Raw genomic sequence first — 18,630 nt, 5'->3', positions numbered from 1 at the left:
AAGCCTTCCTTTCCTTCCTGCAGGCAGGGTAGGCACACTCCTCTGAGAGCTCCTATCCCCTCTAAAGGAACCCCACTTTCAGCCACCCTCTTCTGTTTGCCTGCTGATCTAGGACTGGGCCACCCACAGTCAGAGTATCCTTGCAGCCCATCACCATAGTACCCAGGCATGTGGGCACTCAGGAACCATTGGTGTAGAGTGAGGAAGCCCCTCCTAGGGGAAGAGGAACTCTGCTCTGGACCCAGAAGGAAAAGACTTTAAAACTGCAAGGGGGGAACTTAGGTGAGTCACTCTCCAGGAGCCTGTAGACCTGTGAAGAAGACAGAATCCTCTGGCAAGGTTGTTCTAGAGGGTCCTTTCTTTTCCTGCCAGGGACAAAAAAAAAAAAAAAAAAAAAAAAAAAGCAAAAAAGCAGGGCGTGGCTGGCGGCGCACACCTTTAATCCCAGCACTTCGGAGGCAGAGGTAGGAGGATCGCCATAAGTTCAAAGCCACCCTGAGCCTCCATAGTGAATTCCAGGTCAGCCTGGACCAGAGTGAGACCCTACCTCGAAAAAACAAAACAAAAAAAGAAAAGAAAAGAAAAGAAAAGAAAGTGAACCTCTGTGTTCTGTCTGCCATCTTTGGCTTTCAGCTGCTTCCTTTAATCCAGCCTGAGGTATAGGGAAATGCCTTCAAGAGAGGAAGGCCTTGCATCAGGTCTTTGACAGACTTTCAGGACTTTTTGCATCCATCAGGGTTATGCCAGAGTGGAGATGACTTCTTCTTTTGTAAGGGAATGGCTTCCTTGGAGGGAGGGAGAGCTGTGGAAGATAGGATCCAGGAAAAGAAAGAGGGGTGACTTTGCCCCTATTAGGAGGAACTATTCCTCTGCACATTGGTCACTGCAGAGGCCTGTAAGTGAATGAGACTCTCGAGTCGAAAGACACAAGTGTAAACACCCTGCTTCCCTGAAGAGGCACTTTCTGAGGCTCGACAACCTTCTCTCCTTCCAGACTGAGGGCTCTGCAATGAAAGACCCTACTTTTGTGGCAGGGCATGGTATTGGGCCATGAGCATAGCATGTTCATTTAAAATTTTTTCTTCCAGGGCTGGAGAGATGGCTTAGAAATTAAGGTGCGTGCCTCAGAAACCTAAGGACCCAGGTTCAATTTTCCAGGTCCCACATAAGCCAGATGCACATGGTGGTGCATGTGCCTGGAGTGAGTTTGCAGTGGGTAGAGGCCCTGACACACCCATTCTCCCTCTATTTCTTTCTTTCTGTCTCTAATAAATAAATAAAAATAAATCTTAAAAAAGTGAGAAGATTAAATTTTTTTTTCTTCCTATTTCCTAGGTGACCCTAAGATGTGTGTGTGTGTGTGTGGGGGGGGTGGAGGGAGAGAGGGGTACTGTTTGATTAGAGTGACTTACACTTGCCACTAGTGCCTGAGGGGAGTTCTGGGCCTAGATAGCTGACATACTGTCATTCCATGAACCACAATCATCCTCTTTCCCTCTGCCTCCCTCCTTCCTACACGTTCTTCCACAGCAAGCTCGGTGAAATGGGACCTGTGCCGGCAGCAATCTAGCTACAAGTGGGGTTTTTCCACAGTTGGCATTGCCTTTGATATGGACATCAACCAGGCTGGGCTAAGAACTCAACTTAGGCTTCAGAGAAAAATAACAAACTCAGTGCCGTGCATTGCATTTTAAGATCGGCCTTGATAAGCTCCAGGATATTAAAACTCGAGAGGAGGCTGGTTAGGGGGAGGGGGTGGCTATCTGGAAATACAGTGGACAGAGAACAGGTGGGAAGATTTGAGGCTTTTTTACCTGGAGAACTCAACAGTGAAGGAGGCATTTGCCCTAAAAGACTGATGAACCTTGCTCAATTGTCATTCGAAGACTTATTTTGATGGTTAATGAGGTAGTTTGAATGTGAAATGTCCCCCTTGACCTCATGTGCTTTCACTCCTTGGTCTCCAGTTGGTGGCCATTTGGGAAGGTGAAGCCTGGCTGGAGGACCTGGGGGCTTATTAGTCCAGCCCTACTGGGGGGTCACTAGCTCGCTCACTCTTGCTGCTTCCTCCCCGTGTGACAAGATGTGATGCTCAGCCTCCACTCTGCCGTGTCACGATGAAACTCCAGACTGAGCTGAAATGAGCCCTTTCCTCTCATAAGCTGCTTCTGGCTTGGTGTTTTGTCTCAGCAATGAGAAGGCAGCTGCAACAGGTGGCAAAGCCATGGCTAAGAAAATGATGGTTGGGTGGAAAAACAATCTTTGCAAGGGAAGGCCAGTGCTACAGCTTTTCACATCACCGGAGGTCAACTAAGGGCAATGGGGAAAGGGAAAGAGGCAGACAGGAATGGTAAGAGTAAAACAAAAACACCAGCTGTCGATTGGATCTGTCTAGCCAGGGCTCTTCTGCCACATGTGAGGCACTGAGTACCCCATTCTGGAAGATGGTAGTTGGATAAAAGGACCATTTAGTTGGCACAGCTATAGAGACCTTTGAATCCTAGCTCATATGAGTCTACATACTTGAAAAAATATATGCATGATCACACACGAACTGTGTGCCGAACTTCAGAAATCTTGGCAAACATAAATTCAGCTCTGTCAAATTTTGGTGGCCTCCTCCTGTTGAACAATTAAGGGTAACTCACAACACGTGGCCACACAACACTTAGCTTAAAAAGTGCTGGAGGCACAAATGTCCAGTGTTACCAGGCTGAACATGGCTTCCCCCACACTCTATTATTATTGAAGACAAGTTGTTAACTAATGGTCCTGATGATTACAGCACTACGAATCATGGCAACCATCTACTCCCATTGTGTCTCAGGTGACAACTTTTGGTGCTTTATATAAATCAGTTCTAATTTAACTGACACAAACTTTTATTTTCAAGATGGAGATGTTGAAGTTCAGCGGGAGAAAGTGAGTCTTGGACAGAGCTAGGATCCCAGCCCCGCCTGACACTAGGCTCTTGTGGTCCTAGCACCCTGAGTTGCTTCTCCTCCTCTGACGCATCCTACAGTCTATGGAAATGGAACTTCTGCTTAGCAGACTATATATATATACATATGTATATGTATATATATATGTTGGTTTTTCAAGGTAGGGTAGGGTCTTGCTGTAGCCCAGGCTGACCTGGAATTCACTATGAGTCTCAGGGTGGCCTTGAACTCATGGTGATCCTCCTACCTCTGCCTCCTGAGTGCTGGGATTAAAGGCGTGCGCCACCACACCTGGCCGCAGATATTTTTTAACATTGACATTTATAGTTATCCCTGTTCTCTAGTTTCTGTTACACACACCCTACTATGTATGTATGCCTGGGTAAAGGCTCTCATGTCATGCAGATTGTCAGCGTGTTCTTTATGTCCCGTGGCTTTAATCCAGCCTGCTGTGGGTAGGCACGAGTGTGCGAAGGTGCAAACGGTGGTCCTCATAGAGCCTGCTCTGTAGTCAGCTTCTAGGAGTCATCCAGGAAAATACAAATGTGGTTGTGCTTAAAGTGTCTTACTGTGGCAGGTGCTGAGTTTCTACTTTTATTTATGGGCCCTAGAAGTAGGGATAGAGAGCCAGGTTTGAACAGATTCACAAAACGCAACGTATATATGTCTTAGATGTTCACAAGGAAGTTGGTTAGTAGAGCTAATGTTAGTACCTTGTGTGCGTATGGGGGAACAGTGTATGAGGAATGACGAGCTGTCGGACTGCAGGTGCGGTCATCAGTGAGACTGGCTTACAGGGAGTGCTTGTGCAAAGGTTACCCTGTGGTTTCCACCTCAAGCCAGAGGACGCTCTGGATGCCACATAGGAGAAGAGGAAGTGGCTGATCTGGAGTTGGCTGGCTGCTCCTTCCTGACCTCAGCTGGTGTGAGTGGGTGCAGGCAGACGGCTGAGCTCGTCCACACCCTGCCATCCCAGCTCCAGCCTGGAGAGGCAGTGTTGGTCTTGATTTGAGAGGGTGGCCGGGTGCCAGAAGAAGAAACAGAACTGCGGGGGTTGGAGCACAGAGAAGGGCTCTAGGACATCTTGCTCATCTGATGGATGCCTTCCCTTTTGATACCAACAATGGCTAGGGTGCGATATGAGACTCCCAATCTGCCTCCTCTAACATGGAATGATAGTGTGAAGGCAAGCCTGACAGTGTACAAGGCGTGTGTATTTGTGTGTGTGTGTGTGTGTGTGTGTCTAGTGCGGGACCATGCAGTGTCCACGTGGAGTGATGTGTGTGCCATTGTTATCATGCAGTGTGGCAGGTGTGGGTCTGCCGCCATGTGACTCTCAGTGTGCAGTGGTGCATCCCTCCTGATGGTGTACATCTAAGTGCATGGTTAGAGCAGAATGTGTCAATGACATCGGACAAAGCTCTGGGTGTGAGACAAGAGTACGGCATCCAGGTGTGTGGTTTGTGCATTGTGCAACACAGGGCCAAATAGACAAAGACTGTGCCGGATACAGGTTCTGGGCATATGTCACTATAGTATTTAGCTAGGTGTTGCTGTCAACTAGGGATGATCCCAGAGATAGGGTGCTTCCACGGGCATGAAAGGGTGCAGCTTGGTCACCATCAGCAGGTGTAGATGTGTGCTGCGATGGGCTTGCATACATTTTACTGTCAATGTGTGGGGCAGCAGAGAGGGGTAGATGTGTATATGTGCCACCAGGAATATATCATCCCCATCCCAGTGTGTGTACAAGCATGCACACGGACTATATTACTGACCAGCCCCACTTTGTCCACTTTCCCTCCACCAAAAAAGGCCATAAACAACGCTACACCTTGGCCCCTGCCTCACCCGGGAAGGAGCAGAAGCCCTGTACAGCCCCACATTTTCATTTTCATTTCTCAGAAAGAAGTTCCCAGATCCCACATCTGCGTCCTGACTCACTGGTGGCACGTGAGTGTGTTTGTGGAAATTCCCTGGGGAGCCTGTGTCTGTCCCACAGCCCTGCCCCCACCCAAGGGCCCCTCCCTTACTGACACCCACCTACCAGCTCCTCACTGGTCCTGGGTGCCTTTATGCTCTCCCCAACTCCCCATCTAGGCAGTCATTAGCATGTCAAAGCAGCCCTCTTGCAGCCCACACAGTGTACCCTGGGATATCCCCACTCATCTGGAGCTTTCCTGAAAACCTTGCATTTTCATGTCTGGGTATCAGTCGGCAGTACCCCACCACTCATCAAAGGGAATATGCTTTGGTGACAAATCTTCCCTCTCTAGTCTCAGGTTCTTTTTCAGTCTCCCTGTTGTGACTTCTACCTCCTTTTCCCCAACCCCAGTCCTTCCATGCTTCTTTTTTTGGGGGGGTGGTATTTTGAGGTAGGGTCTCACTCTAGCTCAGGCTGACCTGGAATTCCCTATGTAGTCTAAGGGTGGCCTTGAACTCATGGCAATCCTCCTACCTCTGTCCTCTCCTGAGTGCTGGGATTAAAGGCGTGCGCCACCACACCTGGCTCCTTCTACACTTCTTGATGTCCCTGTCTATCAGGAGCTCTCCTGTGATGACCTATGATGACCCTCCCTCTCACCCCTAGCTCTGGATTTAGCCATGCACGATCGCTACACCACTGGTTTGCTGCCTGTGCCCTCGAAGTTGCTCTTCCTGAGGGTCCCGCCTCAACCTTCTAGATGCTTGGTCCTTTTCTCGTCCCCTGTGAAACATGCTCAGAACAGTAGTCTTTATGCCTTAGAAGCCTCTCATTAGGCATCTGGAAACAACAAGAGATTTATAGAATGCTAGCATTACAGACCAAAGTCCACCTTCGAATGACATTTAGAATTACAGAATCACAGCCTTCCTTCAACACTATATGTCAAAGAGTGGGCCACTCCTACACAGAATCACTGGAGCAGGGTATGTGTGTGTGTGTGTGTGTGTGTGTGTGTGTCTTAAGCCACATGAAATAAACCAGTCCCTAACTGGGAGCCCAGAAAATTTGCCTTTTCCTGATCCCCAGGTGTTTATGACCCATCTATTGGCTGGAAAGCTGTGGCCTTGGGTCAGTAAGTTCCTAGAATACTGTCATTCTATGCCTAGTCTTAGGGGCAAACTGAACCATGGAGTCATAGAATCCCATTTGGGATTAATAGAGGCTTACAATCAACTAATATCACACATTCCCTCAACTTTAGAATCTTAAATTCTGAATCTCAGTATCTATAATTGTGGAATTGGAAATGATCCCTGAGTGTGATTTTGTTCTTGTTCTAAGGCGAACTTTCATTTTCCTGCCTCCTTGCTCCTTTCTAATGGAAGGCTTTCTTCCTGTTCCTTGAAGGGTTGTTGTCATTTATATTTGTAAAGGGAGATAGCATTTCCCATTGGTGCAAAGGCAGCCCAGCAGAACCCTTGCACCCACAGGAAATGAGTGCCGTCCTGTTAGGACCAGCTGGCTCACAGGGCAGATTCTGCTTTTTCATAAAATGAATTGGCGAGAACATTATTGCTGTTTTACTAAAGCAGGGATGTCGAGGAACATGAGAGAGAGAGAGGTTGATAAGCTTCTGGGGCCTCTGGTCAAGGAAATGAAGGAGTATGCTGAAGAGCAGCAGAATGCTATTTGGAGATTGATGACTGATAGAGGACAGGAAGGGAGAGAGGGAGGAAGGGAGAGAGAGAGAAAGAAAGAATTGTTAGGGAAAGGGAATGACAGAAGGCAATTAACTATGTATAAAATGTCAGTGATGCTCAAATGGTCAACAGTAGTGTTTACCTCACATGCACAAATCCCTGAGTTCAATCCCCAGAAAAACACACACACAGAGAAGAAAAAAAAAATTAAGATAAAAGAACTGTCTTTTATACAAGTATAGATGGGGAAACAGGGAAACTGGCTTCTCAAAATCACACAGCAAGCTTATGAACTTCTAGATTCCTTGGAAGCATAAGTCAGCCACACATTTCTTTTTCTTTTTTAATTTATGAGAGAGAGAGAGAGAGAGAGAGAGAGAGAGAGAGAGAGAGAGAGAGAGAGAATGGGCATGTCAGGGCCTCCAGCCACTGCATACAAATTCCAGAATCATGCACCACCTTGTGCATCTGGTTTTCATGGGTCCTGGGGAATCAAACCTGGGTCCTTAGGTTTTGCAGGCAAGTGCCTTTACTGCTAAGCCATCTCTCCAGCCCAAACTGCACATTTCTTAAAGGTTCCATCATACCCAGTACTATGTCAGGGGGAATTACTGATGTCAACCTTTTAAACCATCCAGCAAACCTCTGTGGTAGATATTCTTTCACATATGCATTCATTTATCAAACGTACATGGAGGGCCTGTGACAGGCAGGCCCTCTCCTATGCAGGCAAAGGCATGAGGTGTAAATCCTTCTTTGAGAGATAACACACACACCAATTCACACTCTGAAGATCCTTTTAGATCTCAGACTCTGAGGGAAGGGAGAGATGTCTGCTAATAGTCCACAATAACACAACATGTGACACGCTGCCCTAGCAAAGAGGAGCTCTGAGGAGAACAAAACACACACAGCTTGCCAGCCAGAGGGAACCGGAAGCTCCAAACAGGGAAGGGCAGGGGCAGCCAGCACCCGCTCCTGACTCTGAAGGCATTTAATCACAGTCCCTGGAGAAGATGGCTGAGGCTCTTGCAAGGAGAGATGTAGGGGGCTAATCTCAGCAGTCCTTTGTCCCTTCCTGCCTGTGCGACCGGCACTGAATCTATTTCCTCATCAGTGAAATATGGAGTGGCCCACACCTCCTAGAGTGGCTGTCAGGCTCAGGTGAGACTGTCTGGACAATGGCTACCCTGCTCCTTCAGCATCCCTTCTCTTTCCTTCCATCTCTCCAGCAATACGCTGCACTCTCTAAGGGGACAGGGTGACCATTAGAACAAAGCGTTTTCTTTTTATGCCCATGAATTCTGCCTTGCAGAGTTTGTTTAAGTTGGCATGAGAAAAGAATTGAATGATTAGAGGCAACAGGGGAAGATACCGATTTTACATCTCCATTCCCTCTGCTGGCTTCCCCTTCTTTTTCCAGCCCATAGGGTCTGGGACACTGCATTCCCCAGTGAGAGGTTCCAGCATGCTCAGACTTCAGGTTCAAGAACCAGAGGAATTTTCCACCCACAACCTTAAAAATGGCTGTTCTGTTCTCCTCAACCTCCAGTAGTTTCTTTCTGGCAGGGTAACAAATGAGACAAAACTCCGCTTTTACTTGGCAAGCAAGGGTTAGAGAGGTCTTGGGAAAATATAGCTAGAAAAAAAATATATCTTAAAGGCACCACTGAGAAAAAGTTGTCATTTAGCTAGCCTCTTAGTGGGGTTGATGATTCATAATTTCTTTTTTTTTTTTTTTATCTGATTTCAGCCCTGTGACCACCTCTTTAAACCCTTAAATATCATTACCTCCACCTCATATTCAGTTAGAGATATTCGGGTTCAGAGAGGTTAGGTGCTTTGTTCAGGGTGACATGAGCAAGAAGCGTCGACAGTAGCGATGGAAGTTGGTGTGTCCCTATCAGTAGCTGCCATTTCCACGGGGGGGGGGGGGGGAGGGGTTGGGTTGGTTTCTGGAAGCCCATCCTGGGTCTGCCACTTCAGAGCAACTTGTCCGAAAGATTGGGTGGCTCTGCTAGGATATTCTAAGGGGATTTTTGTCATGGGCTGTTCTTTAGTAAGTCTGGGTGGTTCAGGTTTGAAGTTGATCAAAAGTGATGGGGGCTGTAGGCCAAGGCTCTAGGATGCTGTCCTCAGAACTCACACACGGGAACTCCCCCCCACCCCCCCGTGGTAGTCCTTGACTCCTGTGCAGTTTGATTCCATCTGACTCTCACCTCCAGCCTCTCACTATTGCTCCGGCCTCTGCTCTTGCCTGCTAACTTACTTTCTGATGAGCTCTTGGAGCTGAAGGAGAACCGTACCTCCTTACAACATGCCTCTGATTTCATCGCTTCTCCTTAAAGCACATGGTGGTCACAGCTTATTTTGCCACCCAGCACCCACTCCTCCCTCATGTACCATCTACTTTGGAGGGACCATCTGTGAAGCCATCCCTCAGTATGTGTGGGGGATCAGTTCCAGGACCCCCATGGATACCAACATTCTTGGATGCTCAAGTCTCTTGTATAAAATGGTATCATATTTACCCAGAACCTGTGCGTGCTCTCTGCAGAAAAGGGGACCATGGAGATGCTGATTCTCTTATGCCAGGGCTTGTGATCCAAGTGAAACACAGACCCTGTCTCCACACAGGTTCAACCAACTTCAGATCCAAATTATTTGGGTAAAATTTCATCTGTATTAAACACATTGAGGCTTTTTTCCCTGTTATAATGCCCTAAGCAACACAGCACAATAGCTATCTACATTGTATTAGCTGCTATAAGTAATCTAGAGAATATATATATACACTTGTACAGCATTTACTGGGATTACCAGTGTTCACCATCATGCTTAGAGAGGGCTTAAAATATTTAGGAGGATATACATCTGTGGCTTTGGGACCCTGGGGAAGTGTCCTGGAGCTAGTCCTCTATGGGCACCAGGGGTGACTGCATGAGTTTGTACTCTTCAGAGTCTCTTCCAGGTACTGGGATTCAATGGGGAAAACAATATGCTAATTTCTGTCTTCTCTGGTAGGGGAATTAGACATGGTTTAGCCCTTACACACAGGGTGGGGGTAGTTCCCAAAAGAGACAAGGCTGTAACAGACTTAGACAAAGGGATTCTTGTCATGGCTTTATGGGCTCACAGCCCAAGGCAAGCCATCAGGAAGTGGTTGTTTTAATAAACAAGCAAACAAATAAATAAACAAGTAACATCCCCAGACATCCCAGAAGTAGCCCTCAGCCTTCTTTTGTGTCGTCCCTCAGGACTCTTCTAGAACCACTTCATTAGTGGTTAATTCTCCATTTCTAGACTACATCCCTTCTTGGGGTAGGGTATGTATGGAGGTCATAGTTATAAAAATGATATTTTTGTGGGTGTGTGTGGAAGATGAACCAAGCAACCTTCTCTTTGACTTCCCCGTGCCCGCTTCACCCCTGTCTGGGTCCAGAGGTAGGAGGCTAACATGCTCCCCTGGTTTGCTCTGATCACGGCTTCCCCTGCCTCCGGATTCCCCTAGCAGGCCTGCTGCCGGCCCTTTGATCATCTCAGTGACTTTCTGCCGCCGGGCCTTGCTTAGCTCCATTAAAATAGTAATGCTCATGCTGCCTCCGTGCACAGAAGCCTTCCATGACTCACCATTTCCTGCAGCACCTAGTCCAAGTCTGTGGGGTCCCTCTGATCTGCCTTCTCTCCATACTGTGCCCTCGAATGCCACTCTCTCGGATGGTTGTATGCTCTTATTCCTCCCACTGGGATAGAAGCAGCTTGAGGGCAAGGACCATCTCTTGTTCTCCAAATCTCCAGGAACAAACCCCAACCTCTTCTGATTGGAAAAATATTTCCAGAATGCATGCATGGCTGAAATGGCTTGTCTTAGACTGTGGGCCCAAGATTCCCATCTCGGGAATGAGACTGGCAGACCTGGAACCTTTTGCTGGGCCACGGACCATAATAACAGCTCTGGCCTCCATGTTTAAATCCTGTACTTGTCCTCTCCCAAATGACATGTACCTAATCTCATGAGCTCCTTCCATGCTTAGGCCCCATCACAGTGGCATTCTGCCATTGGCATGTTTTGGGTGTCATTTGCTGTGGTGGTCACACCTTTTTTCTTTAAAGATTTTATTTTTATTTATTTATTAGAGAGAGAGAGAGAAAATGGGTGTGCCAGACCCTCCAGCCACATCTCCAGATGCATGTACCACTATGTGCATCTGGCTTATGTGGGACCTGGAGATTTGAACCGGGGACTTTGGGCTTTGAAGGCATAAGCCTTAACCACTAAGCTATCTCTCCAGCCCACACTTTTTTTTAAAAAAATTTTTTTTGTTGTTCATTTTTATTTATTGAGAGTGACAGAGAGAGAGGGAGGGAGAGAGGTAGAGAGAGAGAGGGAGAATGGGCATGCCAGGGCCTCCAGCCACTGCAAACGAACTCCAGATGCGTGCGCCCCCTTGTGCATCTGGCTAACGTGGGTCCTGGGGAATCGAGCCTCGAACCGGGGTCCTTAGGCTTCACAGGCAAGCGCTTAACCGCTAAGCCATCTCTCCAGCCTGACACTTTTTTTTTTTTTTTAATTTTTGACCTGTCCATCTGCAATCTCGTTGGAGTTCCCCTCCTCCCTCATACAGAGTTTTTATTATCTGGTCAGGGCTGACTCCACGCCGCACTTCTGTCGGTGGGCATGAGAGCTGCCATCAGCTGTGTCAGTGCACTGGGCATCTTCCTGGGCATGGCAAGTGCCACAAGCGCAGCCAGCAAAGAATCAGCTCTGGGACTCTGGCTGACCTGAATGGATCCTTCTGTGGGACTTTCAGGGAGGCAGAATATGGTCCTGAGCATCTGGTGATTTTTACCACCCTCCAGAAGAGCCTGCCTGTGGGGAGGGGATGCCAACACAGAGAAGCACAGAGTGGAGAGAACAGTAGGAGCAAATTCCTGGTGACTTGGCAACACCGTTTGAGGACCGAATGAATTCACTTGCAGCTTCCTCTGCCCATGTACTTTTCAGTAATGAGAGCCACCCAATGCCACCTCTGTACATCACACTGGTTTGTCCCGGCTTTCTGCTTGCTCACATGAAGGAGACCTGCTGGACACTGGACCGTTGAAGCTGTGTGCTCTCCTTCAGAAAGCTTCCGTGCAGGCAGCCTCTGACCTTGGGGAGATCCACTGTTGCAGTCACCTTCTCATTGCTGGGACAAGACACCTGGCTGGAAGCAGCTGATGGGAGGAAAGGGTTTGACTCAGCTCGTAGTTGCCGTGAAGGGGGCAGTTTCATCACAGCATGGCTCGGCAGAGGCTGAGAGTCACATCTTGCCACAGTAGCTGTGGAGTAGCAGCAAGAGTGAGCCGACGCTGGCAAGGGGGCTTTGGGCTATGCCACCTCAAGGCCCTCCCTTAGCAACATGCTTCCTCCAGCAAGCCTTCACTTCCCAAATTGTCAGCGGCTGGGGACTGAGTCTGAGGCTTAATCACGAACACAGGAGACCAGGGGGGGACGTTTCACATTCAAACCACCACACCAACCATATAATCATTTTACATTCCAAGAAGCAGCAGTTAGTTAGTGCTTCTCCACAAGCTGCAGCTTGGTCTCATGGTCATGTTAGCTGAAGTTCAAGACGTTTACAGTTTGTCCAAGTTGAAACATTATATCCACATATCTCAGTTCATATATATGGGTGTGTGTGTGGGGGGGTACAGTTAGGGTGACTGGACTCCTGAGTGTAAAAAAGGCAGGAAAGTCTGCACTTGCTGGAAATCAAAGATGATCTGACTTCTTATCTCTTGCCTAGTTCCCTAGACCTGTTTTTCCACAAACAAGTAGGATCCCTCCTGGGAGGGAGGTCTTTTACAGGATTTAAACATTGTGGTTGATCAAGTTTAGCCCCCAGAACTTGGTGTCAGGGCTAGCTTCTTTCTGAGACAGCCCCTAGCCCTAACCAACCGGCTGTCCCTGTGGTTCACCTGAGCCAGAGGACAGCCCACCACTATAAGGTTATAAATACCTTTGCAAGGGGGAGGACAGGCTCTCTGACCACTTGGGAACTTCCAGCTGTGGGTGAGTATTTCCCCTGGCCGGACCTGGGCTGGCTTGGCCCAGGCTGTGGGGAGGTCTCCCTAGCCCTTACTCTCTACATGGGTTCTTTATCCCCTCCAACACCACACCTGGCAGGAGCTCCTTGGGATTTCTTTTCTCTTTTCTTACATAGTTTCTTCAGGACCTCCATGTGGGAGTCTTTCCTTGGCTCTCTACTTCCCTCAATAAGTATAATAGTTTAATAATTATCCTTCTCAGTCTTCTTTTTTATTCAATTCTTTGATTAAAATTAGAAATGAACCTAGGGCTTGAGGTTCAAGGACTTTCCTGGACCCCTAGCACCCCATTCCATATAAAAAACATTCCTTAAGAATTTCCCAAATTTTTCTTTTCTTTTCTTTTCTTTTCTTTTCTTTTCTTTTCTTTTCTTTTCTTTTCTTTTCTTTTCTTTTTTTTTTTGCTACCAGCTCTTCCATTTCTCCTTTGAGTATCATGGGTGGGTGCCACTCACTTCTGGCCATGTCTTTGCCTACTTTGTCAGTTTGGAGTTGCAACCTTTACCTGTGAAAGCAGTGGCTTGGGAACCCCTGCTTCCAAGATAGTTTGGGGGCAGGCGTTTCCCCTTGGTCTTGCTCAAGGGAGGCTGACACAGGCTTCCTCAGATCTTTCAGATCTCTTCTTTTTCAGCTCTGAGCTTCCTCCCAGAGAGCCGTCATCTCCAAGCATCTGCCAGGTCTTTATCTGACCTCCTTTTCCTTTGATGCCTTTGAAAGACATCTTGTTCTTGGCTGCATGGTCCTTTCCAACGTGACTTTTGGAGTTTCTTTGGACTACATAATTTCAAAACCTCCTTGAACTGAATGGACCTCTTGACTTCAAGTTGTCTGTTTTAAAAGAGTATTCCAAGGAGCTGGAGAGATGGCTCAGCAGTTAAGTGCGTTTTCTCTGTCAGCAAGAGGACCTGAGACGGTTGGAGTTCAAATCTCCAGATCCCACGTAAAATAGCTGGGCATGGCCACTCGTGCCTGTAACCCCACGCCTGCGGGGAGTGGAGACCAGTGGATCAGTCTTGCTGCTCTGGAATCAGTCAAAATAGACTCGGGCTGTGGCTCACCGCAGGCTGTTTTGGCCTCACTATCATGGCCAGATCACCTAGGAGGTTCATAGAGCTGCCACCGTCTTGTGAAACCACCATCTCCACATGTGGCTTCCAGGGGCATTGTGGAAGGGGCAGAGTCAGGATGTCACCAAGGTTCCCATGCTGAGCAGTGATCTACCTGGCAGCCTTCCTTCTGTGTGTTCCTCTCTTTCCTTTCTACCCATTCTTCACTCTGTGCTGTGCTCCAGAGGCTGGCCCATGTGGTCCAACCAACAGGCTTCTTGTCCTAGGGTGTCTGGTTGGGTCTTTTTTTTTTAAGGTAGGATCTTGCTGGAATTCACTCTGTGGTCCCAAGCTGGCCTAGAACTCACAGCAATCCTCCTACCTCTGCTTCCTGAATGCTGGGATTAAAGGTGTACACCACCATGCCCAGCTGGTTGTTTTTTTTTTTTTTTTTTCAAAATGGTATTTGGCAGGGATTTGAGGCAAAGACGAGAGTGTGGCTTGACTCTCTCTGCTGAAAGCCACCCATCCTGCTGAGCAGTTCTTTGCACCAAAAAAAAAAAAAAAAAAAAAATTAAGAAAAAAATAATCCTACCCTGAAGACTTAGTTGAATTAGCTTGTCCCCAGTTCTCAACTAAATTCTCTGGCTTCATTTGCTTGCCAAGTTCACTTGAGGTTTTCTGTTAAGGATCCATGCAGGTTCCTCTGTACTTCTGGGGAAACTGAGGCCCAGTGTTTGGGATCAGATCTTGGCCTCAACGAAGAAGACCGCCACCAAACTTCCCTCCTCTCGCCTGTGCCCCGTGGGAGGAAATCATTGTACACCAGGCCCGGCATGGGCACTGCACATTTGCCATTGCCAGTTATTGTAGGCTGGCCCTCGTTCGTTGGCTCTCCTCTGTAGATGAGGAAACTGAGGACCCAGCCTCTCCTCCTCCCGCTGCTCACCTCAGGACATCTTCCTCCTGCATGCAGCAGCCCACACAGCGTCCTGTAAATAACTGCATGTTCCCAACACCTCTTCCCTCTTCTCCTTGGAAACCTGTTCTGTCTTTGGACTTTGGTTGTCAGATTCCCGGCTCCACTCCATGCAGAGGATGGTGGGAGCTTGGAGGCTGCATTTGAAGGCCTAAGGTTGGGCACTACCTCAGTCATCTACTAGCTAGGTGACTGTAGGCACATCTCTGTACCTCTCTGAGCCTCAGTTTCCTAATCCAAAATGCAGGGGTACTGTAACTAATATCCATGATGAAGGTTAAAGGATGACTGTATATCAGCACTTGGTTGCCTGAGTCTGAGGCACACAGTGGGGGGGGGCTAGTGAATGTGAGTTTCTTTTTTTCTTTCTTTCTTTCTTCCTTCCTTCCTTCCTTCCTTCCTTCCTTCCTTCCTTCCTTCCTTCCTTCCTTTCTTTCTTTCTTTCTTTCTTTCTTTCTTTCTTTCTTTCTTTCTTTCTCTTTCTCTCTCTTTCGTTCTTCTTTTGGTTTTTCGAGGTAGGGTCTCACTCTAGCTCAGGCTGACCTGGAATTCACTATGGAGTCTCAGGGTGGCCTCGAACTCAAAGCAATCCTCCTATCTCTGCCTCCCAAGTGCTGGGATTAAAGGCGTGCACCATCACACCTGGAGAAAGGGAACCAGGCTTGAAGGAGGAATGCCTGGGTTCCTCCTGGTCCCCGGCAGTTCCTGGTGTATGATCTAGGGCTAGGCACTGTACCTCTCTGAAAGCACTTTTTAGGGTTGATGTCTGGAATTGTCTTGCCAGTGTCTGACTGAGTCCCAGGTATCATGCATGGGCACAGGACACACGCCCCAGCTGCTGAAAGTTCTCCACTTGGATGCACTCAGGTGACCCTCCCAACAACCCCAGGAGGTGGGGCTGTCAGGGCCTGGCGCAGAGGCGATGAACTGTGAGGTGGCGGTGGCTTCCTCTCTGGAGTAGCGCCTTCATGGTTTTTCTGCCACATCTGCATGTCGCCTATGCTATTGACTTAACATTTCTCTCTAAGTTCACTCATGTACAAAAATAAAACCCTTCATTGCATTTATTTAAGAAAAGAACTCCCAGAGGGCCACTTCAAACCAGTGTTGCTTGTTATGCACAGAAGTGAGCAATGCACATCAATGCAATGAACCCAAAACCCTGTGACCATCTAGCTCCAGGCCACTGAGGGCCTGGAGTCTGAGGCTAGCCCCAGGGTCATTGAAATGAGGAGCAAATGAGAGAATTATTAAAGATTCTAGGAGTCCGCATGGGCACAACTGAAGCACATGGCCTGAAAGGGACCTGGAAAACAGGAGTAACTTCCTCAGTTTCCCTTTCCTTGCAGCCTTGTCATTTCTGATTTTCCATTTCCCTAATTTCTAGCAATTGACAAAATGTGATTGCAGTTCCCATTTCCAAGAGGTTGACAGTCAGAAGCTATGTGTTAAAGCTGTTGCAAGCTGCCCAGCCCTGAAAGCTTTTTGTATGGATTTAGTTGAGAAAGATACCTTTGCCCCAAAAATATTTTGAGAGGAAGGGAGGGAGGGAGGGAGGGAGAGAGAGAAAGAGAGAGAGAGAGAGAGAGAGAGAGAGAGAGAGACAGAGAGAGGAAAGAGAAAGAAAGAGAGCATATGGGCACACTAGGGCCTCTTGCCACTGCAAAAGAACTCCAGACACATGCACCACTTTGTGGTTTTACATTGGAACTGGGGAATCAAACTCTGGCCTGCAGGCTTTGCAAGCAAGCACCTTTAACCACTAAGCCGTCTCTCCAGCCCATCCATTTCTTTTTTTGCAGGCTTTCTCTACCGAGAAAACCTGACGGTTATGTCGGTTATGTCTTCCCAAGCCTTCTCCCCTCCTACATCCCCTTCAGAATTGCTCAGAGCCCCTTTCTAAGCCTCAATTTACTCATCTTATTTTTTTTTTATTTTATTTTTTTTTTGGTATTTAGAGGTAAGGTCTCATTCTAGTTCAGGCTGACCTGGAATTCACTATGTAGTCTCAGGGTGGCCTCGAACTCTTGGTGATCCTTCTTCCTCTGCCTCCTGAGTGCTGGGATTAAAAGTGTGTGCCACCACGCCTGGCTTTTACTCATCTTTAAAATGAGTACAATATTAGCTGCCTCATCAAGTTACAAAAGAGGCAACAACACACTCCGTCATTGGCCAAGTTTCCTACACATATGAGGTCCTGTATCCATTCTCTGTGATTCCCCGGCATTGGAGCACATCAGACTGCCCACCGTGCGGAGGACAGGAAGTAATCTCTGTGTGAGGCCACATGAAAAGGTCTAGCTTCCCCATAGTCATGAGTGGATGTGCCTGCCATTGAGGGGAACGCCGAAGGTTCCAGCTGGGGCAGCTTCTGATTTTAGCTGGAGCTACTGCTGCTCAGCTCCGGTGTGGAAGGAAGGAACACAGTGTAGAAATAGCCCGTCCCAGGGGCTGCCCAAGAGAAGGGCTTATTTTGACTCGGGATGCCGCAGAAGCTGTGGCAGGCTTGTCAAAATACATCTGCCGCTTTCATGTGCTGCCCACGGATCCTGAGACTCAGCCAGGACCACAGTGTGCCTGCCAGACGCTTACATCTGGAACTTGACCCTGGTTGCTGAGGACGGAGCTTCTGGCTTTGGTTCCAAGGGCAGCACGACTTGCTGAACTTTGGAGAGGCATAGAGGGGACCATGTTGGTCTGGAGCTCCGCTCACGTCTATGGCCCCGTGACTGGAACAGCACCTGGTGAGTGGAGGAGGAGTGTCCTCCGCTACTGCCCACTGGCATAGGGGCTGTGGCGACAGGGACACCCATCCCACAGGTGGGCAAGCAGGGGCTCAGGTCACCAATGATGTGTTGTCCCTGCCTCAACTGGACTTTGTGCGAAGTCGCCAGGGCCCTTACTTCCTTGCCTGATTATTTGCCCTGTTCTTCCTGACTCTGAGGTTCAGGGTCAAGCAGATGTTGACCACAGCAACAGAGGCTGCATCGCACTGGTGTGCTTCGTGAAGGGACCTGCAGCTCCAAGCTAGGAGGACACTTCCAACCTCACAGCATTTCCAGGGAGACCAGGCAGCAGCCTCACAGCCTCCACAGTGTTGCAGGCCACCTGAGCTGCGCCAAGGGGACTTGCTTATCCCCTGAGAATGTCACAGCCAGTAGCTGTACCATCTCTCTGGTCTCTCAAGCTCAAATCCCTGCCTAGCTTGAATGCACCTCTGGACTCCTGAGCTGTGACCTCATCCCTCTTTCTCCTTCTCCCCTCCTGCAGCCATTCCTGCCTGCCTAGGCATCCCCCAAGCCTCTGCCTGGCTCCCCCAGTCTCACCTGCATCCTACCTCTCCCAGGAGGTGCTCAAGAAGCCTCTGCAGCTAAGCTCCAACCCTGCAGGAAGTGATCACCCTTTCTAGCAGGCATTTGCTGAAGTGGGTTGTACAGATTTTAAATGGAGGTGGGATGGGGTGCTTTGTCACATGACTGAGCATTACTGGGTAAATAAGTCAAATAGACTCCTTGCAGGATTTCTCAGGGCCATTTAAGTGCTACTACAGGGCTGTGATTCTCAGAGAAGTGACTCAGTGCACGACATTTCTAGAATTTACTTGCTCATAAACCTTCTGATATAAAACATGAAGGGGAGGGCATCCCAAGGAAAAGAGACACGAGGGGGAGAGCATCCTAAGGAAATGCTGGTCTAAACTGCTGGTTTCAGTTGCCACGATCCTTTTCAGTGTGACCCTCATCTACCTGCCTGATAACTGCTCTGGCCAATCCTCTGACATCCAGAAAATTCTGAGGAAAAAAGATTAAAGAAACAAGAAAACAAAGCACACGTCTGGAGCTCCCTGCGCTTTGTGCGGACATTCCTGCCTCTGTCTCCCGCCCACTCAACCTCCTGCCAGGCCCCTCTTCCCACATTCCAAACCCGCTCAAAGCAGATGCCA

At 48.4% G+C, this 18,630-nt stretch overlaps 1 protein-coding gene across 2 annotated transcripts in view; it reads right to left on the bottom strand.

The window, feature by feature from the left end:
* Positions 1-18,630, bottom strand: part of Cplx2 (complexin 2) — an 89,026-nt gene that overhangs the window by 13,443 nt on the left and 56,953 nt on the right. The gene's annotated exons all lie outside the window — the stretch shown is intronic.

Source organism: Jaculus jaculus, chromosome 6 (assembly GCF_020740685.1).
Source record: "Jaculus jaculus isolate mJacJac1 chromosome 6, mJacJac1.mat.Y.cur, whole genome shotgun sequence".
Lineage (NCBI taxonomy): Eukaryota > Metazoa > Chordata > Mammalia > Rodentia > Dipodidae > Jaculus > Jaculus jaculus.
Note: the sequence above shows the minus strand (reverse complement) of the source record. Positions and strands in the feature narration are given on the sequence as shown.